The following is a 22442-nucleotide window of genomic DNA, read 5'->3' as shown; positions in this document are numbered from 1 at the left end:
CGTAATGAAACCCCTTTCTCTCCACAACCGGCCAAAACTATGGGCCACGCCAAATGCGTACTGACTATCTGTAAACACATTCACTCTCTTTCCCTTAGCTAAAACACACGCTCTCGTTAGAGCTATTAATTCTGCAGCTTGGGCAGAATTCTGACTCACTCTTGCAGTCTCCACAATCGTCTTCAAAGTCGTTACCGCGTAGGCAGCAGTCACATCACCATTCTCCAATTTAAAACATGACCCGTCCACATATAGCGTACCATCTGGGTCGGACAGGGGAGTATCCCTCAAGTCGATGCGACCTTTTGTCTCTTCCTCCGTTTTGAAATAGCAGTCATGTGGCTCAGAATCACTCGACTCTTGATCAGTCGGCAACAATGTTGCTGGATTCAATACATTGCATCTTTTGATCTGAATATGACTCGCTAATAATGTCAGCTCGTAACCAGATAATCTCGCACTAGTAAGGTGTTGAGTCTTCGTTCGGTTCATGAGTGTATCCACTGCATGAGGAACCATGACCACTAGCATATTGTTCATCACCAAACCAGCAGATTGTCGAATGGAAGCTGCAGCTGCCGCTGTAGCCCTCAAACAACTAGGTAACGCTCTGGCTACCGGATCTAATGTTGATGAGAAATACGCACAAGGGCGTTGTTTATCACCAAATTTCTGTGTCAGAACACTCAACGCGCAACCTTCTCTTTCGTGAACGTAGAGCGTGAATGGCTTGCTATAATCAGGTGTACCCAATACAGGAGCTGAACACAGTGCTTTTCGTAACTCAATAAAACTCTCTTGACATTCATCAGACCATGGCACCGGACTCGGAACATTTTTCCCAGTCAAAGCTACCAACGGTTTTGCTAAAAGAGAAAAATTTGGGATCCACTGCCTACAGTAAGAGGTAATACCTAGAAAGGCACGTACTTCTCTCTGTGTGCGTGGAACACTCATCTGCGTAATTGCTTTTATTCTTTCTGGGGTCAACTTCCTTCCCTCCTTTGATAAGAGGTGACCTAGGTAGGTTACTTCTTGGCAGCAGTATTGCATCTTGGAAGGAGACACCTTGTGATTCAAATTAGACAAATGATGCAATAGTGAAATTGTAGCTGCTTTGCAAGTTTCCTTGTCATCGGCAGCCACTAAAAGATCGTCTACGTATTGTACTAGGGCAGAACCTGGAGGAAGGACAAAAGAATCTAGCTGACTTTTTAAAGCTTGACTGTAAATGGATGGACTTTCACAATAGCCTTGTGGAGCGCGTTTAAATCTGAAACTGCGACCTCCTAGACAGAAGCCGAAAATATCCCTACTCTCTTCGGCTATCGGAATGCTAAAGAAAGCATTCTTTAGGTCTATAACTGAGAACCATGTAGCTGTAGCAGGTATCAATGTTAACAAGGCAGTAATGTCTGGCACTACAGGAAACTGCGGAATTACAATCTTATTAACTTCTCTAAGGTCTATGACAAACCTATAAACTGGAGGCTTTGTAGGATCAGTTCGCTTCAGAATCGGTAATACAGGACTGTTACAGACATTTCCTCGCGTTTCTTCAACCACACCCTTCTTAATCAAATCTTGCACAATTAGTAAAAGTGCACGTTCTCCTTCACTTGAGATTTTATATTGAGGAATTCTTGGAAATTTTACATTCGCTTTCAAAGTTACTACATACGGTGGAATTTCTAGTAGACCTACATCATTAGGACCAGTCGCCCAAAGAGAATCAGGGAGTGAACGTAGCTCCGGCGGGAGTGCGTCCATTGACAAGTACATCGGAGAGGTGATGTTTTTTCCCAGTGTAAGCTGTACTCCTTCCGGAGAGCAGTACAATGTCGCATATAGTCGTTTTAACAAATCTAAACCAAGCAGATTTTCATTACAACCTGTCGTCAAAATCAGGGGTGCTTTCAATTGGCACGGTCCAACAGAAATAGACAAAGGACCAGATATCGGGTTGTACACAGGGGCGCCTGAAAAACCTACGGAAACATTTGTTGAGCCAGACAAAGGTGCGCCAGGGAGTTTCGCATGCATGATAGAACTTTTCGCGGCACCAGTATCCAACAGAAACGGTTCGACTACACCTGATGTTGCTACTGCGACATAAGGCCCACTCTGATCCACTGGAACTGATACTACTCCCTCTCTCTGTCCATGGCTGTCCTAGTACCCATTTTGTTGAAAACCCTCTTCTACTTCACAATAATCTTCAACAAGATATTGCTGAGATCTATTTTGCTGAACAGATTGTCCATTTCGTTGATCAAAGTGATTGGAGGGACGATCATTCGTTTGTGGAGGCATAGCACCTCGTCCTCGTCCTCTAGAATTCTGCACAAAACCACCACGACCTCTCTGAGCTGCTGCTGCATTATTTTGCGCTAAGATCGGACATTCATTTTTATAGTGACCCTCTTTCTTGCAGTACGCGCATTGATTCCATTGATATTGAGGTCTTGATATACTATAATCTGTCCTTTGGTATGAGTTCTGCTGTGTATTAGTCTGATTCGTACGAGGCGGATACGCCTGCTGTAAAAGAACTTTAGTTTTTAAATCTTTCGTTTTCTTCTCTGATTTCTCCTTTTCCTCTTTATCTCTATTTTCGTAGTACTGCGCAGTCGCAAGTATTTGCGCTGTCGTAGATACAGCCCACGCACTTTCTGAGTCTTTCAATTTATTGCATAATTCAGGTAACAAATTATGCACAAATTTATCGACAAACAATCTTTGCCCTCCTTCTGTACTCATGTCCTGGCCACTATGATCCACAAAAGTCTCTTCGAACCTCGTGAAGAAGTCCGAGACGCTTTCGTCTTTCTTTTGCCTACATGCTGACAACTTGTCCCAATTAACACGCAATGCTGGCATCAGAGTCTTCATTAGATCAATTATTCTACCTGGCAGATTAGCGATCAAAGGTTCGGGTTTCGCACCACCTATTTGTTGACCATCTGCTGCAGTGATAGCTGCCCAATCACCACCTAAAGCAGCCTGATGATCCTCTCTACGAATTTTAGCCCACACTGGTTGCGGAACTACGTTACCAAACAACATATCAATGTCGGCTAAGTTCATTATACAAGCCTCAACTGTCTGTGTTAATTCCTTGTAATATCCGGCTGGATTCTTACGTGGATCTGGCAAGGCCTGCTTCACTGCTAACACTTCTGCTCGTTTCCATGGAATGTGTATCCATACTCTTTGGAACTGTGCTGGAGCAGCTGCAATTCCTGCATTATCATCACGTGGCACTGCTTCGCGCCAGATTGGAGGAACTTCCCTCATAGGATATTGGCGACTTAGCTTCATTTTACCTTTCTCTAAATCTCTCGGTGAACGAAGAGATGGATCATTCCTAAAACTTAAAATGAGTTCCATCGCTTGCTTTATTTTCTCACCCACTATCATTCCAGCAGCAAACTCCTTTTGAACCCTAATTAAATCTTCCAAATCTGATTCGACATCGTCTTCTTCTATCTCTTCACGTAACAACGAGCACATCTCATCAAAGACGTATCGTTGCGTTGGTTCTCCCCATTGCATAAATGTCTCTAACACATCTCTCGTACTATATCTTCTACCCTTCGAAATCCATCTGAGAGCCGTGGAGTCTAAAACTCCCCGTTCCTCAGTACTTGGAAGCTGACTCCGTCTCTGTACAGAGTCAGGAGTAGGAGTCTTAATCAAGGTTTTATATATAGGAGACAGCATATTAGTAACTGAATCAGTGATTCTTCGACGAACAGAAAGTGGAGTTAGTACACTCGCAGACATAGAGAATGCAGTGGAGGTAGGAATAGATGACGAAACAGTAGGAGTATTGAGGAAAATAGTTTCTGGAGCAGTAGGTACAGAGGTAGGTATAAGAGTTGGCAGTGTAGGAAGAGGAGGAGCTGTAGGAACATTTACATTCACCACAGGAAGTATAGGAACTTGGTTCTGAGGGATAGGAGCAGGAACACCAAGTTGTCCAGCAACCGGCAATTGAACATTCGGGATGAGCGGAGCCGTAGCACCTTGTGCATACGGTGGAGGTGACCGTAACAGATAAGACAGCAGAGGATCGTTTTCGGAGTCCTCCAGTATCTTAGCCATTTTCGATGGCAAGGCAGGATAGCACTTGTCAATCGCTAGGTTATGCTCTCTAATGGCTACATCTATGACCTTCTCACACTCGTTAGCCTGCAACTGTTTAGTCGCTTGCTCTAGAGTTAACCCTTCTTGTTCTTTCTGTTCTTTCTTCAACCTTTTCATTTCTCTCTGTTTGGATTCTTTCCGCCAATAACGGAAGGAATCAAACATTGCCGGCCGGGCTTTCTTCTTGAACAATTTCGCTTCTAAGTTGTCGAGAATCTCTTGCTCAAAACTACCATGCAGTGGCCAACTAAGGACACCATCCTTCTTACAATAGCGGACCCATATCTCATTATAATTTATAGGACCCACACCATACTTACAATATAAATCATATAGGGGAGTCCCAATCGGAGGAACCAGACAAGAGTCCTCCAATCGCGAGTCACTGTTGCAACTAAAACAAGACAACATTTTCCGACTTACCATTTTCAGTCCGGAACACAAAACAAACAAAACACGGAACAAATATGTGCACTCGAACCAAGAACTTAGGCCTACCAAAACGAACTGATGTATCGATACCCAAAACTAAACCAAATAGATTATCGTAACTAGAACAACCAATGATAATCTGGCAAAACCAAACCAAACCAAGAACCGATCAAGGATTTTTAACAATCCTCACAAAGTAACCAGCTAGCTATTACTAAATACTTAACTGAGGCACTGAAGACGTCACCAAGGAGAAACCCGTCACGTTTCGCCGTACTAAGGACTGCACCACTTCGGGTCCAAGACAGGGCGACGGTCAAGGCAACGGCCCACTGCAGCCGTCCTGAACGGGAACCCTCGTGGAAGAGAACTTCAGGGCCACTTTTGCGATATGCCGGGATCGATGAAGTGGGGCGCCTCCCTCAGGAATCTTCACACGAAGCTTCTCGAACTCTTCAGGCTTTTGGACCGGTACCGAATGACGTCGCCCCACGTTGGGCGCCAATTGGAGTTCTGGACTTTTTGGTTCCGTCCAGAGGTGTCAGGGTACAACACCCAAAGACCCCGGAGTTCCACCTGCCTTGGTGCACAAATGAACAGAAACACGGGCTTCTCGATGGTGGCGTCAAAGACCAAAGGTTTATTACTGCAGGGACACAGAAGTCACAGAATCTACGCACGGGCAGAAACTAGGAGCCTGTTCGATTTGTACAAAGTGGGTTGCTCCTTATATACTAAAAATTGTGCTCTAGGCAAATATTTCACATGTCGGTACATTCCCAAACCTTTGTGTCTCTAAACAATAAATATTTGACGTTACACAGGAACCGTCGATAAAATCTGATACCAAACATCTACGAAGAGGGGTTCCCACTAGTTCATCACAATCCCCTGTCAATATTGCATTCAGGACCCGGACCGCCTCATCGTAAAGTTCGTTACCTCCCCCTAATAAAGATTCAGAAAGAAAGAAACAGAGCCAGGTGTGGAAGATAGAAAAGTGGGATAAGGGATGTTTGTAGGTCGTAAATGGGCAAGGCTACCGGCTTCGGCCGCCTAATCATGATCAGGTACAATGGACACGAAGACCAGTTTGGCAAGACTGGCCTTGGGCAGAGGAGGCAGCCTTTGTCGAGTCATGCAGCTACAGCGTGATCTGGTTTAAGGTGCACGTGTCATGTAAGAGGTGAATCTCCGGCTAAGGCTACGTGTCCTTAATCAAAGTGGAGTAAATGAAATGATCAGAGGCTATTGCATATGTGAGGGCAAGGAAACACAAAATGGCGGCCATGATCTAAGATGGATGCCGTGGGTATATCAGAAATATGTCAATGGAAGGAGTGCTCTTGCTCGTAGCGTAGCGAAAACACTAGGATATACTAAATGGATCATTTGCGGTTCACTGATACCAATACTATGTATTTCCGACAAACTTGAAAACACGGGTTCAAGTCGTCACGGAACCGTCACGGAACCTCACGTGGGGTCACGTCTTTTGACCTTCCGTGATGACGAGTGCTTAGCACGTAAACACGCTCCGATGATGTAACACGCTCTAGTGATGCCAAGTGCTCAGCGCGTAAACTCGCTTTGTTTTTCTCGAGCATTCAGCTCTGCGCAACACGCTGAGAACACTCACGCGCTTCCTTCACTGGCTGCAGTCACGCGATGCACTGGAACACGGAGTCAATTTCAAATAGCGCAGTCAACCTCCTTCCGACATCCGATGCATACAAATTAGGTAAAGTAATCTTACCAAAAGTATGTAGTCGATGTCTTTTGAAGTTGTTCTTCTCTCAAAAGCCTTACTTTTTTTTTTTTCCCTCGGTGGGTTATAATTAAACTCAACTGCCAAATTTGAAAAAATAGTTCAAAATATTTTCTGATCCCAATCCATCGTCGCCATATTTATGTTGTAAGCAAAACAACATAGAAGGCAGGAGTTATATTAAAAGGGTTTATTTAGAATAAATCAGGAAAAGTAAACCCACAAGAAAAGGCTAGGAAAAGCGATGCTGTCGTGACTAGGTAACGGAACCGAATGACACGACAGCAAAACTCAAACATAGAACATTGTACATGTCATGAAGGAACATTATACATGTCATGAAGGAATACATTAAAGGTACAGATACAACACCCACCCTAATAAATGACGTTACAAAATCTATACATTTCTTAGGAAGAATTATTTGTCTACTTCTTGATGAAGACGCAATAGGATTCACATTCAGATCATCAAAATGAGTATTTGAGGAGGAATTACCGTGGGAACTGCCAGCAGTGTTTGAATTAGTAACATAATCCCATAACCAATTGGTGGCAGAACTGGCTTTATCTTCACTAAGGCTACCCCAATATAAGATTTTATTGCATTTAGACATCCTGCTGAAGTGCCAGATTTTACTATCACTTCATTTAGCAGATTTGTTATACACCTCCAAAACTTTGAGTGGTTTAGAGAATTTACTGCAACCTTTCTTTAGCTTATGTGCAAATTTTACTCTAACGACATCACCTTTTTAAACCTTTTTATACATCCTCTGTGTTGTGTGTTTGATCATAGTGGGTTTTACTTTTCTCCTGAAGTTTTTTAAGATTGGCCCTTACAACAGCTGTAGACCATTCACTGCAAACTCTCTTTTGATTCCAAGTGACATTGTCTCTTGTAAAAGGTTCCCTACCTCTTAATCAATCAATCAATCAAGGCATTTGTATAGCGCGCTATTCACCCGGAGGGTCTCAAGGCGCTTGGGGAGGGGGGGTCTGCTATTGCTCGAACAGACAGGTCTTGAGTTGCTTCCTGAAGGCGAGGTGGTCTTGGGTCAGGCGGAAGTGGGTGGGGAGGGAGTTCCACGTCTTGGCGGCCAGGTAGTAGAAGGATCTTCCTCCCGTTGTGGCTCTTCGGATGCGGGGGACGGCGGCGAGGGTGTGACTGGTCGAGCGGAGCTGGCGTGTGGGAGTGTAGAAGTTGAGGCGGTCGTTGAGGTATCTTGGGCCTTGGTTGTGGAGGGCTTTGTGTGCGTGGGTGAGGAGTCGGAACGTGATCCTCTTGTTGACGGGGAGCCAGTGCAGGTTTCTTTGGTGTGCGGAGATGTGGCTGTGTCGGGGGATGTCCAGGATGAGTCGAGCTGAGGTGTTCTGAATCCGCTGGAGTCTTTTCTGGAGTTTTGCAGTGGTTCCGGCGTAGAGGGAGTTGCCGTAGTCCAATCGGCTGGTGACGAGGGCCTGGGTGACCGTCTTCCTGGTTTCGGTGGAGATCCACCGGAAGATCTTTCGTAGCATGCGTAGGATGTTGAAGCATGACGAGGAGACGGCGTTGACTTGTCTGGTCATGGAGAGGGAGGAGTCCAGGATGAAGCCCAGGTTGCGTGCGTGGTCCGTCGGTTTGGATGCGTTGCCCAGGGCAAGGGGCCACCAGGAGTCGTCCCAGGGGGAGGGCGACGATCCCAGGATGAGGACTTCCGTCTTATCTGAGTTCAGTTTCAGGCGGCTGTTCATCATCCACTCGGCTACGTCTTTCATCCCTTCGTGTAGGTTGACCTTGGCGGTGGCGGGGTCGTTGGTGAGGGAGAGGATCAGCTGGGTGTCGTTGGCATAGGAGATGATGTTGAGGTTGTGTTGGCATGCGATGGCTGCGAGGGGGCTCATGTAGACGTTGAAGAGGGTGAGGCTGAGCGATGATCCCTGTGGTACGCCCCAGATGACTTCGGTGGCCTCGGATCTGAACGGGGAGAGGCGGACTCTGTGTCCTTCCGGCGAGGAAGGAGATGATCCACTCCAGTGCCTTCTCTTGGATTCTGACGTTGCTGAGGTGCTGCACTAGGGTGTGGTGGCAGACAGTGTCGAACGCCGCGGAGAGGTCCAGGAGGATGAGAGCCTCTGTTTCCCCGTTGTCGAGCAGGGATCTGATGTCGTCGGTGGCTGCGATGAGGGCGGTCTCTGTGCTGTGGTTGGCTCGGAAACTGGACTGCAAGAGGTCGAGGGAGCCATTCGTCCCGAGGAAGGCGGCCAGCTGTCTGTTGACGGTCTTCTCGATGACTTTAGCAGGAAACGGGAGGAGCGAGATTGGGCGGTAGTTTTTGAGGTCGGTGGGGTCGGCTGAAGGTTTCTTCGGGAGGGCGCTGAGTTCGGCGTGCTTCCAGCTCTCCGGGAAGGTTGCGGTGTCGAAGGAGGCGTTGATGATGTCTCGTAGATGGGGAGCGATGACGGAGTCTACCTTGTTTAAGACGTGGTGGGGGCAGGGGTCGGTTGGAGATCCGGAGTGGATGGAGTTCATCGTGCGTATGGTTTCTTCGGTGTTGGTCGGGGTCCAGGCTCGGAGGGTGGTGGTGGGGAGCGCTGGTGCGCTCGTAGGGTGCGTCGGCTGTGTGCTGAAGCTGTTGTGTATGTCTGCGATCTTGTGGAAGTAGAAGGCGAGGGAGTTGCAGAGGTCTTGTGATGGGGTGATGTCGTTGTTTCCGACGCTGGGGTTGGAGAGCTCTTAATATTATGAATGGGTTGTAACCAGTTCCAGTGGGTGTAATTCTGAATGCCCAAATAGTTTTAAATAGTTCTTTCTTCCAAACTTTGCTGATACTAATAGAGCTCTGAATACTACCCATTATAACCCTATTAAACCGTTCAACAATTCTGTTCCCTGCTGGGTGATATATAGGTGTCTTTTTCCCTTTGATGCCATTCCTAGTCAAAAAACAATTATACTTCTCTGCACAAAATTGAGTACCATTGTCACTTAAAATGACTTTGGGAATTCCCTAATTCAAAAATAAATTCTCCAAACAGTCAACAATAGTGCCACTATCAATGTTATGAATAAAAACGATTTCAGGCCATTTTGAAAAATTGTAAACAATAACAAATACAAACCATGGTTTGCCATCTATGTCAGACACAGGGCCTAGTAAATCCACGCTTAATTATTACCAAGGACCATTAGGAATGTTTCTTTCTCCTAGGGAAGGTCTGAGTAATGTTTGAGATTTGTCAGCATTAGAGCAAACATTACATGATTTTATTACTCCTTCAATATCTTTATCCATGTTGGGCCACCAATACTACAACTTAACTCTTTTCTTTAGTTTCACTATACCAAGATGTCCACAGTGACAAATATCTAGGATCGTATTCCTTTACAATTCAGGTACAACAGATCTTTCTCCTCTTAATATCACATCATTATCATCCACCGAAAGCTCATCTCTAATTTCCAAAAAACTCTTGTGGAAAGATAAAATATCTTTCTTACAGGGCCAACCATTAAGTATAAATCCCTTGATGATTTGTCGCATAGTGTCCTTATTATATTCTTCAATGCACTCTTCTTTTGAAACTGCTTTAGGATCTATATCTTGAATAATGGCTACATCTGTATCCTCAGAACTCACACATTTTGAATCAGAAATGCATGCCACACTAAACTTGTCCAACTCATTCTCAACCTTGTCCAAAAGGGGGAAAGGGGCTCTTCTCAAAAAATCTACTACATGATTTTCCTTACTAGGTAAATAAATCACATCATAGACATAATCTAGCATGCGTAAAGTCATCCTGGCAATTCTAGGTGTAGCTTTTATAAAACCCTCATTGGTAAGAACTTTTACTAGTGGCTTATGATCAGTGCGGATGGTAAATCTAGTGCCCCAAATATATTGTTTGAACTTTTCTGTGGCCCAGACAGTAGCCAGCATTTCTTTTTCGATTACAGAAAATTTGCTGTCAGAGGGAGATGGCGATCAGGATGCAAAGGCCACTGTATTTTCCACACCGAGGTCATTAACCTGAGTAAGTACTGCCCCTAACCCTTTCCCGCTTGCATCATTAGTTACAATGCTGTGGGCTAGGGGATTAAAGTCTTTTAACGGCACAGCATGGCACAGTTAATTTTTGATAGTCAAATTATTTTTGTAAATCAGAGTTCCACACAAACTCTTGTTTGACTTTAAGTAGATTCCTCAGACTATGAATTTTTGATGAAAAATTCTTAACAAATTTTGAATAAAATTCAGTTAATCCTAGAAAGGATCCAATATCTTCTTTTGAAGTTGGAGAAGGTGCCTCCTTAATGGCTTTGTTTAAATTACTCTTTGGTGAAATGCTATTACTTCCAACATCATGGGCAAGATAGGTAAACGAATTCATAGCAAACTTACACTTTTTCAATTCTGCAGTCAAACCACAATCAGAAAATTTCCCAAGAACTAAATCTAACTTCTTATTGTGTTCTGTTTTGTCTCGACCCATAACCAGGATGTCATCCTGAAAGTACGTTACCCCATTGATGCCTTTGAAGATTTTATACATCAGACTCTCAAAGACAGCGGCAGTTGACGCTAAACCTTACAAATCTATAGCATCCAAAAGGGGTAATGAAATTCTTACTTTCAGGATGTAACAAAACCTGATGATAGGCCGAGGTTAGATCAATTGTCGAAAACCATTTTACTCCTTGCGATTGGGCCAGTAATTCATCTATCCTTGGTAGTGTGAACTTATCCACAACAATATTTTTATTAAGGTCTCTCAGGTCAATGCAAAGACGGTGGCGGCCGTAAGATTTTCAAGCGACGACCAATGGGGCCAGCCACTCACTACATTCCACAGGTTCAATTATTCCTTTTTCTTCTAAAAAGTCTAGCTCAGCAAGAACCTCATCTCTCACTGCCAGGGGAATATTCCAGCCTTTATGACAAGCTGGAATTGCCCCTTCCTTCAAAATGATTTTGTGTACAAAGCAGTTGAGTCTACCCACTTTGCCAGAAAATACACCTGGGAACTTATTTTTAAGAGAATCGATCAAGGATTGTTTTTTGTCTTCTAGTAGTAGATAGAACTTGATCACTTCTGTTTGGGTCAAGTATAATGCCTAAGGCTCCTTGATCCATCCACCCCAAAACTGAGGGATCTTTCTCAGCTACATATAGTTTGCCAGTTGCTGATCTGTACTTGAATTTGAAGTCAACCACAGTAAACTCAACCAAAGGGATTTCCTTCCCAGTAAATGTGACAGGGTGAATATCAGTAGGCCATAACTCTTTGTTGATGACATTTGAGAATTTTCCTTCCCATATACTCTTCTGAATGATTGTGTACGGGGAACCCGAATCTGCAATAATTTGCATTTGTACACCATCAATAATTATGTCACAACAAGGTTTCTTTGAAAACTGTGACTCAACTCCTAAAACTATGTTATCACAACATTCTTCACCATCAACACACAAAACACCATCATCATTTAATGAAGCACCCTCTTCATTGTCTTCATTACCATTGTCCCAGACACACATGACCTGCTTACGACCTGATCTACTAAGTTTCCTCCTGCACATTTTTGCGAAATGACCTGCAAAACCGCAAAATGTACATTTAGATTTCCAAGCAGGACAATTTTTGTCTTTAGCATAATGCCCTTTGCTACCACACCTGTAACAGGTGGGTACTCTGTCTCCTACACATTTGTCATACTGTGTTGTTTTAGGTTTGATTGGTTCCTTAGAATTTGTTTTATCAAGTTTTTTGCTCTCCCATTTCTGAGTACCTGACACTTTCCCTACTACTTCATTCTTTTTTCAAAGCTGCCTTGGCATACCTTTTGGACATTTCTGCTTTTTTAGGTCGAGCCTACAGCAGCACATGCGCTGTTGCTCGACATTTAGTAAGGGGCCTTTTGGAAGTGCAACCCTGGCCTAATGCTTGCGTGCATGTGCACGTGAACGAGCGCATTCACAGCCGCCATCTGCCTTTTTTATTATCTCTGAACGCACGCATTCACAGCCGCCAACTGCCTTTTTATTGCTCGCACCTCCACAGAGCGCGTCTCGCAGCCGCGCTTTCACTTTCACGGCCGCGCGGTCATGTTTCTTTCACTGCCGCGTGGCCCTGTGCCTTCCTTGTCTACTTCCTGGAACGTCACAGTGTCTGCGTCATCGTGAACCCCGATATCCGCTGGTCTTCTCCCCCTCATATTCATTTCCTTATCTCCTTCTACTTTCCTGTTTTCCTTTGGCACTTTCTCTCCTCCGACCCTGCGTCGCTGTACAGGGCAGTCTCATTGGACTCTGCCTTAAGTGTTTCCTTCTGGAATAGCAGGCTCATGACACAACCGCTGACAGGGAGTCTCGAGACAGCCTGTTGAGCATCCCTGCCTTTCGATCACGGCACAAGCCGCCAAGGAGTGAAAGGATTCCCCAAAAACAAAGACGTTCTTGTTGAACTCTGTTTAATAATACTATCTGGCCAATATGTCATTGTAATTGATAAGCAGAGCACTGTTTGTGTCCGTGAAATCAAGACAATGGCCCTTCTACTTCCTCCTTTCTTCAGAAACAGGGCTATCAGCTGCCTTCCACCAATGCAGGATTGTCGTGTTATTCGCATCGCATCAGCATCTTTGATGTTTCCCGTTCCGCATCTTTATTTGCTGTAATAAAAAGGGTCCCAATCTAAAGTTGTAGATGTGGGGGAGGGTGTTGTGTTCACATCCACTTCTCATCTTCTGCTCAAAATGCTAGCCTTTCTGAACTCCTAGTTAGAAGGGAGCCTTGCTCGGAGCAGCCAAATACCAGCCACCACCTTGATCCCCTCTACGTGACTTATCCACACAGGGAAGCCCGTGCTACCCGCTTCAACTCGTCCTCTGCCCCAATGTTATAACATTGTTTGTGCTTGTTACAAAGTGGGGTTTTAGCACCCTCTTTGACTATTTGTCCACAAGTTTTCCACCCCCCACCGGCACTCCTTCACGCCACGCAATGTTTCTCCAAGATATACATATGCTGTGAAGCCGGCATTACTCGGTGACCAAGTATGGAAGTTTTGAGGGGCAGGGTGCTTTTATTGAGCCACTGTATTACGAGGGCAGACTTTTCAATAATTTATGGTTTATTTAACTGTTTACTATCTGAAGCACACAAACCTCTCCTACCATACAGGCACATGGATAGTCTCATACCATAGACACATACGCTTCTACATAATTTCTAACCATTTATGTTTCATTATGTCTCTTTCCACACTCTCTTCTTTCTCTCTTTACCCTGGGCTCTCACTATCCTCCTCTCTTCCATTCTTCCTGTCTCTCCTCCTTTTGTCTCCTCTTCCATTCTCTCTCCGCCTCGCTCGCTCACTCTCTTTCATTGCTGCTCTTTCCCTGCCCCTCTGTTTCTCTCCATCTCAACTCTCTCTCAGCCATTTTCTCTTTATCTCTGATTATCTGTGAAGGTTTGATGACTCCCAGTACATGCAGCTGATTGGCTGCTCTACAGTCCATATGCTTTCATTATCTATGAATTGACTGGCACTTTTAGCAAGCCCCAGAGCCTTGGCACCCCACCCAACACAGAGAGCTGCTGAAGAACGCATCTGTAATAGCTCTTCATCCCACTCACAGTAACCGATCTACACTGCTTCCCAACAGAAAGCAGGCGAACATTCTCATGCTGTGCACCAATGACCTGCTCAACAGGGCTCAGCACCTGCAGTTCTAACAAACATTGGCATAGCCAATAGGTCTCGCTTTTGGGACCTTATAAGTTATGCAGCACAATATCTTGGTGCAACAACATTAACTGTTGCATGGTTAAACACTTATAAGGTCCCAAAGGCGAGACCTATTGGCTATGCCAATGCTTGGTAATCAAAGCAGTAACTTCAGCTAACGGCGCTTCTCCAACTACCCAAAGTTTTTCCTGGATGCCTTCATTGGCAGAATGTATGACAAGTTGGTCTGTGATGAAATCATCATGTAGATTCCCAAAGGTACACGTGATTGCTAATTTTTTTAGTGCGGCAACGTAGTCATCAACACTTTCGTTGACTTCTTGTTTCCTTTGAAAAAATGTAAATCTGTCAATGCCAACACACACAGTAGGGTGATAATGTCAATTAAATCAATCAATCAATCAATCAAAGCATTTATATAGCGCACTACTCACCCGGAGGGTCTCAAGGCGCTAGGGGAGGGTGGGTCCGCTACTGCTCGAACAGCCAGGTCTTGAGCTGCTTCCTGAAGGCAAGGTGGTCCTGGGTCAGGCGGAGGTCGGTCGGGAGGGAGTTCCAAGTCTTGGCGGCCAGGTAGGAGAAGGACCTTCCTCCTGTGGTGGCTCTTCGGATGCGGGGGACGGCGGCGAGGGCGTGGCCGGTCGAACGAAGCTGGCGTGTGGGAGCGTAGAAGTTGAGGCGGCTGTTGAGGTATCCTGGGCCTTGGTTGTGTAGGGCTTTGTGTGCGTGGGTGAGGAGACGGAAGGTGATTCTCTTGTTGAACGGGAGCCAGTGCAGATCTCTCAGGTGTCCGGAGATGTGGCTGCGACGGGGGATGTCCAGGATGAGTCGTGCTGAGGCGTTCTGGATCCGCTGGAGTCTCTTCTGGAGTTTGGCGGTGGTTCCGGCGTAGAGGGAGTTGCCGTAGTCCAGACGGCTGGTGACGAGGGCCTGGGTGACCGTCTTCCTGGTCTCAGTGGGGATCCACCGTAAGATCTTACGTAGCATGCGCAGGATGTTGAAGCACGACGAGGAGACGGCGTTGACTTGTCTGGTCATGGAGAGGGAGGAGTCCAGGATGAAGCCCAGGTTGCGTGCGTGGTCTGTTGGTTTGGGTGCGCTGCCCAGGGCGGGGGGCCACCAGGAGTCGTCCCAGGCGGAGGGTAAAGATCCCAGGATGAGGACTTCCGTCTTGTCCGATTTCATTTTCAGGCAGCTGTTCGTCATCCACTTGGGTACGTCTGTCATCCCTTCGTGTAGGTTGGCTCTGGCGGTGGCGGGGTCGTTGGTGAGGGAGAGGATCAGCTGGGTGTCGTCGGCGTAGGAGATGATGTTGAGGTTGTGTTGGCGTGCGATGGCTGCGAGGGGGCTCATGTAGACGTTGAAGAGGGTTGGGCTGAGCGAGGAGCCTTGAGGAACGCCGCAGATGACTTTGGTGGCTTCTGATCTGAACGGGGGGAGGCGGACTCTCTGTGTCCTTCCGGTGAGGAACGAGATGATCCATTCCAGTGCCTTCTCCTGGATTCCGACGTTGCTGAGGCGCCGCACTAGGGTACGGTGGCAGACAGTGTTGAAGGCCGCGGAGAGGTCTAGGAGGATGAGGGCCGCTGTTTCTCCGTTGTCGAGCAGGGCTCGGATGTCATCGGTGGCTGCGATCAGGGCGGTCTCGGTGCTGTGGTTGGCCCGGAAGCCAGACTGCGAGAGGTCGAGGGATCCGTTCGTCTCTAGGAAGGCGGCCAGCTGCTTGTTGACGGTCTTCTCAATGACTTTTGCAGGAAACGGGAGCAGCGAGATGGGGCGGTAGTTCTTGAGGTCGCTGGGGTCGGCTGATGGCTTCTTTAGTAGAGCGCTGAGTTCGGCGTGCTTCCAGCTCTCCGGGAAGGTAGCGGTGTCGAAGGAGGTGTTGATGATGTCCCGCAGGTGGGGTGCGATGACAGCGTCGGCCTTGTTGAAGACGTGGTGAGGGCAGGGGTCGGTCGGAGATCCGGAGTGGATGGAGTTCATCGTGCGGATGGCGTCTTCAGTGCTGATCGGGGTCCAGGCGCGGAGGGTGGTGGTGGGGGGCGGTGGTTCAGTCGTGGCGTGCGTCGGTTGAGTGCTGAAGCTGTTGTGTATGTCCGCGATCTTGTTGTGGAAGTAGGAGGCGAGGGAGTTGCAGAGGTCTTGCGAAGGGGTGATGTCGTTGTTTCCGGCGTTGGGGTTGGAGAGCTCTTTAACGATGTTGAAGAGTTCCTTGCTGTTGTGTGCGTTGTTGTCCAGCCGTTCCTTGAATGCAGTTTTCTTGGTGGCGTGGATCAGTTGGTGGTGTTTTCCGGTGGCGAGTTTGAGGGCAGTCATGTTGTTCGGTGTTGGGTCTCTGCGCCAGGCTTTCTCGAGTGCTCGGCAGTTCTTCTTGGAGCTCTTGAGTTCGTCGGTGAACCATGGGGCTTTCTTGCTGCCGGGTCTGCTGGGCGGGGTCTTCAGAAGGGCGAGGTCGTCTGCGCAGTTGCTGATCTACTTTGCGAGGTTGGTGGCCGCCTGGCTTGGGTTCGTTGCGCTGGTGAGAGGGTTCATGCTCAGGGAAGTCGCGAGCTGGTCGGCTGTGATCTTGTTCCAGTTTCTGCATGCAACCTGTTGCTGGTGGTGGTGGATCATGGTCCTACTGAAGCTGAAGTTGACGCAGCTGTGGTCCGTCCAGTGGAGTCCGGTGGCGTGGCTGACGGCGATGTCCTTGCTGGATGAGAAGACGGGGTCAAGTGTGTGTTCGGCGTAGTGGGTGGGGGTGGTCACCAGCTGCTTGAGACCGAGGTTGGCCATCAGGGTGGTGGTGTTGCGGTCGTTGTTGTTCTCCAGGTGGAAGTTGAGGTCCCCGAGGAGGATGTAGTCAGCGGAGAGGAGGGCGTGCGGGCTGATGAAGTCGGCGATGTCTTCGCTGAATTGTGTGCGTGGTCCCGGGGGTCTGTAGATGAGGGTGCCTCTGAGGGTGGTCTTGGGGTTGATGTGGATCTGGAAGTGCAGGTGTTCGGCGGGTGCGAGGGTGTCGTCGGTGTTGGTCGTGATGCGGATGGTGTTCCTGTGGATGATGGCGATGCCTCCTCCTGTCTGGTTGACGCGGTCCCTCCGGATGATCTTGTAGCCGTCTGGGATGGCGATGGCGATGTCGGGCGGTGAGGAGGCGTTCATCCAGGTTTCCGTGAAGAAGGCGACGTCTGGGGCTGTGGTGTCGAGCAGGTTCCAGAGTCCACGGCGTGTCTGTGAATGGAGCGGGTGTTGAGCAGGATGCACTTGAGGTGGTTGCTGCTGGTGCACGGCTTGGTCGGTGCTGGTGTAGTGCAGGTCCGGGTGCAGGTGAACTTGCAGGAGTGGCAGCAGAAGGGTCCGTGGGTGCGTCTCGGGGTGGCTCGATAGCATCCTGGGATTCGACCGGCGTTGAGTACGTAGAGTTCGGTGGCATCGTAGGTCCGGCGGGTGGGCTGGGGTCTGCGGGGGCCAGGGGTCCTGGCGCTGGGCGCGGTCCAGGCGCAGACGGGCTTACCTTTGGCGCACCTTGGGCGCTCAGTCGGCACTCCCGCTGCGCGCGTCCGCTGCGCGGTCGCTCTGGGGGCATCATAAGTAGGGGGACGGGAGGGCGGGTCAGCTGGGTAGGCGGGAGCAGGGCGGCCAATGGGCTGGTGGTGGGCGGGGCCGCAGGGGGTCAGCGGCGGGAAAACTGGCGGCCGTGCGGCTCAGCTGTGGCTGGGTCGCTCGGGTGCAGGGAGGGCAGCGGCGACAGGAGCAGGTGGGCGGGAGTCCTCAGCTTTCCTCAGCGGATCGTCAGGTAGCGGCGGGAGCAAGGGGGTGACCCGGCCTACTGAAAGGCGCAGTGGTCACTCCCGAGCGCACCCAGCGATCCCCTTAAGTAGGGGGACGGGAGGGCGGGTCAGCTGGGTAGGCAGGAGCGGGGCGGCCACTGGGCTGGTGGTGGGCGGGGCCGCAGGGGGTCAGCGGCAGGAAAAACTGGCGGCCGGGAGGCTCAGCTGTGGCTGGGTCGCTCGGGTGCAGGGAGGGCAGCGGCGACAGGAGCAGGTGGGCGGGAGTCCTCAGCAGTCCTCAGCGGATCGTCGGGTAGCGGCGGGAGCAAGGGGGTGACCCGGCCTACTGAAAGGCGCAGTGGTCACTCCCGAGCGCACCCGGCGATCCCCTTAAGTAGGGGGACGGGAGGGCGGGTCAGCTGGGTAGGCGGGAGCGGGGCGGCCAATGGGCTGGTGGTGGGCGGGGCCGCAGAGGGTCAGCGGTGGGAAAAACTGGCGGCCAGGCGGCTCAGCTGTGGCTGGATCGCTCGGGTGCAGGGAGGGCAGCGGCGACAGGAGCATGTGGGCGGGAGTCCTCAGCAGTCCTCAGCGGATCGTCAGGTAGCGGCGGGAGCAAGGGGGTGACCCGGCCTACTGAAGGGCGCAGTGGTCACTCCCGAGCGCACCCGGCGATCCCCTTAAGTATGGGAACGGGAGGGCGGGTCATCTGGGTAGGCGGGAGCGGGGCGGCCAATGGGCTGGTGGTGGGCGGGGCCGCAGGGGGTCAGCGGCGGTAAAAACTGGCAGCCGGGCGGCTCAGCTGTGGCTGGGTCGCTCGGGTGCAGGGAGGGCAGCGGCGACAGGAGCAGGTGGGCGGGAGTCCTCAGCAGTCCTCAGCGGATCGTCAGGTAGCGTTGGGAGCAAGGGGGTGACCCGGCCTACTGAAATGCGCAGGTCTTCTAACTCCTCTAAAAATACATCAGTGATGCTAGCTCTAACTTTCTTCTCCATTTGGAAATATACACTTAGACCTTCAGGACCTAAATTGTATGAAAGTGGTCACTCCCGAGCGCACCCGGCGATCCCCTTAAGTATGGGAACGGGAGGGCGGGTCAGCTGGGTAGGCGGGAGCGGGGCGGCCAATGGGCTGGTGGTGGGCGGGGCCGCAGGGGGTCAGCGGCGGTAAAAACTGGCAGCCGGGCGGCTCAGCTGTGGCTGGGTCGCTCGGGTGCAGGGAGGGCAGCGGCGACAGGAGCAGGTGGGCGGGAGTCCTCAGCAGTCCTCAGCGGATCGTCAGGTAGCGTTGGGAGCAAGGGGGTGACCCGGCCTACTGAAAGGCGCAGGTCTTCTAACGCCTCTAAAAATACATCAGTGATGCTAGGAGGTCTTTTACAGTGTGTCCGATGCGAGAAATTGACAGGAAGTTCCAGAAATGAGTAATTAACAAAAGCGTCTTGGAGGTGCTCTGGTTATGAGCAGTTAACACACACGTCTTGAATTGTTCTGGAGTGTGTCCCGTAACTCACTTGCAAGGTAATTACTTCCGGTGAATTAGTAATTGAGTTTTAATTATATCCGGGGTACTGCGGTAAAATACGCGCAGGAGTCTGGTGTGCGTATCACTGTGTTTCCTGTGTAAATATATGAAATTGAAGTTGTTGCAAAATGACGGCACACTGCGTGATGCGCACTGACGTGAAAGCGTGATGCGCATCGACTTCAAAGGACACACACGTTGGATTCCACGAGCGCAGACTGAAGCTATCTCGAGCAACTACCTTGCGCTCACCAATGGTCAGTCCGGGCCCCCAATAGACTCCAAACATCAAATTCTTAAAAAAATTCCAGAAGGAAATAGGAATCTGCCACCGGAATATAGTCCAGACCTCGTAAGTAAACTTTCCTTACTTTTCAGCGTTTCCTCCCAAATTGAAGTTAAAACAAACGGAAACTCCTCTGTTCTCTGCCTGTTCAAAATTGAAGAGAGTGGTTGGTTCAATCCCAATCGTCGCCAATTTGTAGTAACCACCAACGCAGAAATTTAGCAGAAGTAGATTTATTGCGGAGAACAGGCAGGTACGACCACACTTCTACACAGCCAGCAGCAACTGACTCCAAGCTAAACATTCCAGAACTAGTGGCATCCAGTCACCTGGAACCAGGTAACCTAGATACAACACCACCTCTGTGGAGATCACGAGCCCCGGGCAGAGTTGGATTGGGATAAAAAACCAGCCCGGGCACGCTGAATAAAAGTGGCCCACATTAGCATATTGCCTTTCCACAAAACAATGCTACGGCGAGCAGAGACATGTCTTCTTAACTTCACCTCGATTAAAAAAAATTGCACAGATTTATTCACTCTGTTGAAACACACCTGGATACAAGTGAGGCCATTTCTTATCAGACCCCTGCTCCCGTGCAATCTGCACACATTAATGGGCCGGCCCAGAGAGAAAGGGAGTAACCCCTGTGTCCCTTTGGTAAAAGAAAGGTAATGGAGGCCCATCTACCCCCAGAAAGGCCACTCAGGCACCCACTGGGCTGCTGGGGCTTCCTACCCCAGACTCCGCCCAAATCGGCCCCCCAGGCTGCCCCAAAAGCAGGCCCCCACAGCTGGAACTCGGATACCCGCCTTACCAGTCCGACACTGGCCCAAGCACAGAGAGGCCTCGCACAGGCCAGCCGTGAAACCAGGGCATCGCTGACAGCAGTCCAGTGAACAACAGCCATTGCCTGGAAACCACAGTGGCGCCCTGGAAGCTGGTGTCATTGCTGTGGGAAAGTCAAAATGTGTTGATATAGGTAGGTGCACCCCCGGTGAGAGGCCTCCTTACCAGGTGAGAGGCCTCCTTACCAGGTGGGAGGCCTCCTTACCAGGTGAGTGGCCTCCTTACCAGGTGAGAGGCCTCCTTACCAGGTGAGAGGCCTCCTTACCAGGTGAGAGGCCTCCTTACCAGGTGAGAGGCCTCCTTACCAGGTGAGAGGCCTCCATACCAGGTAGGGGCCTCCATACCAGGTAGGGGCCTCCATACCAGGTAAAGGCTTCCATACCAGGTGAGAGGCCTCCATACCAGATGAGAGACCTCTATGCCACATGCGAGGGGTCTAAGCCTCCAAAGCAGATGAGACCTCCGTGGCTGGTGAGAGGCCTCCATACCGAGAAGTCTCCATACCAGACGAGAGACCTCGTGCCCTCCATACCATGTGAGAGGACTTCATATCAGATAAGAGGCCTCCGTACCAGGTGAGAGGCCTCCGTACCAGGTGAGAGACCTCCATACCAGGTGAGAGACCTCCATACCAGGTGAGAGACCTCCATACCAGGTGAGAGACCTCCATACCAGGTGAGAGACCTCCATATCAGGTGAGAGGGCTCCATACAAGGTGAGAGGGCTGTATACTTGGTGAGAGAGAGCGCCATACCTTTTGAGATGGCTCATTTTGAATTAGTTTAAACTGGTTCATAGAGCTCAAAAGAGCTGCTAGATGTATTGGAACTCCCACTATGAAGGCGGGATTGAATAAGAGCATTCATAACCAAAATGTAGTGGCTGTTATCAAGGAATGCGAGAATTATGCCAATTGTTCTAAACTATAAGAAGCAAGTGCTCTAAATATTTATGTGAGGGCCATATCAGAGAATGGCAGCGAGATAGCTAAATCACATACATGTGTAGAAAGAGGTGAACGGGGTCCATGACAGGTGGTCACAGCCGCAAATTAGGAGTTGCAGAACCACCTAACACTATCAGTAGATTGTTCTTGGCTGGATTAAACTTCAAGAAGTTCTGAGACATCTACCAGCAGGGCCGGTCCTAAGTCAGATTGACTGGGATATCACCCTGGCCGGAGAGAAAACATGGTGTTTGTTATGGGGGCGGGTGGTTGTTGCCTTGTGACAGCAGGAGGTGTGAGGAAGATGGAAGGACGGCATGGGAGTTGATGCGCAACCCCCCCTCCCTTCCAGTCTTGTCTGCAAGGAATCTGGGTTTTAAAATTGACACCAACCTGTCATGTAAGACCCAGATAAGCCATGTCTCCCCGTCCTGCTTCTGGAAAATCAATCAATCAATCAAAGTAGTTGTAAAGCGCGCTACTTACCCGTGAGGGTCTCAAGTCGCTGAGGGTAGGGGGTAGTGCTGCTACTGCTCGAAGAGCAAGGTCTTGAAGAGTCTTCTGAAGGCAAGTAGGTCTTGGGTCTGCCGCATGTGGGTAGGGAGGGTGTTCCAGGTCTTGACGGCGAGGTAGGAGAAGGATCTGCCGCCGGAGGTTGTTTGTTGGATGCGGGGGACAGCTGCGAGGGCAAGGCTGGCGGAGCAGAGCTAGCGGGTGGGGGTGTGGAAGCTGAGCCTGCTGTTCAGGTAGGCTGGCCCGGCGTTGTGGAGTGCTTTGTGTCAGTGGGTGAGGAGCTTGAAGGTGATCCTCTTGTCAACGGGGAGCCAGTGTAGGTCTCTCCGGTGGGGGGTGATGTGGCTGCAGCGGGGGATGTTGACGATCAGTCGGGCGGAGGCGTTTTGGATGCGTTGTAGTCGTCGTAGGTGTTTGGCTGGGATTCCTGCATAGGATGCTTTGCCGTAGTCCAGTCCGCTGCTGACGAGGGCCTGCGTCACCGTTCTTTTTTCGGAGCAT

General features: G+C 49.5%; 1 protein-coding gene across 2 annotated transcripts in view; it reads left to right on the top strand.

The window, feature by feature from the left end:
• The window catches only part of LOC147663638 (uncharacterized), a 96272-nt gene that overhangs the window by 31752 nt on the left and 42078 nt on the right, over positions 1-22442 (top strand). Inside the window, exon 1 of one of the 2 annotated variants that reach the window (XM_086950304.1) lies at positions 10286-10365. The exons of the other annotated variant lie outside the window; for it this stretch is intronic. The gene's annotated coding sequence lies outside the window, so the exon portion shown is untranslated. Of the gene's footprint in view, positions 1-10285; positions 10366-22442 lie in introns of those variants that run through there. 2 annotated transcript variants of the gene reach the window in all.

This window comes from Lissotriton vulgaris, unplaced genomic scaffold (assembly GCF_964263255.1).
Source record: "Lissotriton vulgaris unplaced genomic scaffold, aLisVul1.2 SCAFFOLD_1193, whole genome shotgun sequence".
In the NCBI taxonomy this organism is placed as follows: domain Eukaryota; kingdom Metazoa; phylum Chordata; class Amphibia; order Caudata; family Salamandridae; genus Lissotriton; species Lissotriton vulgaris.
This window is presented reverse-complemented; position numbering and strand designations above follow the sequence as displayed.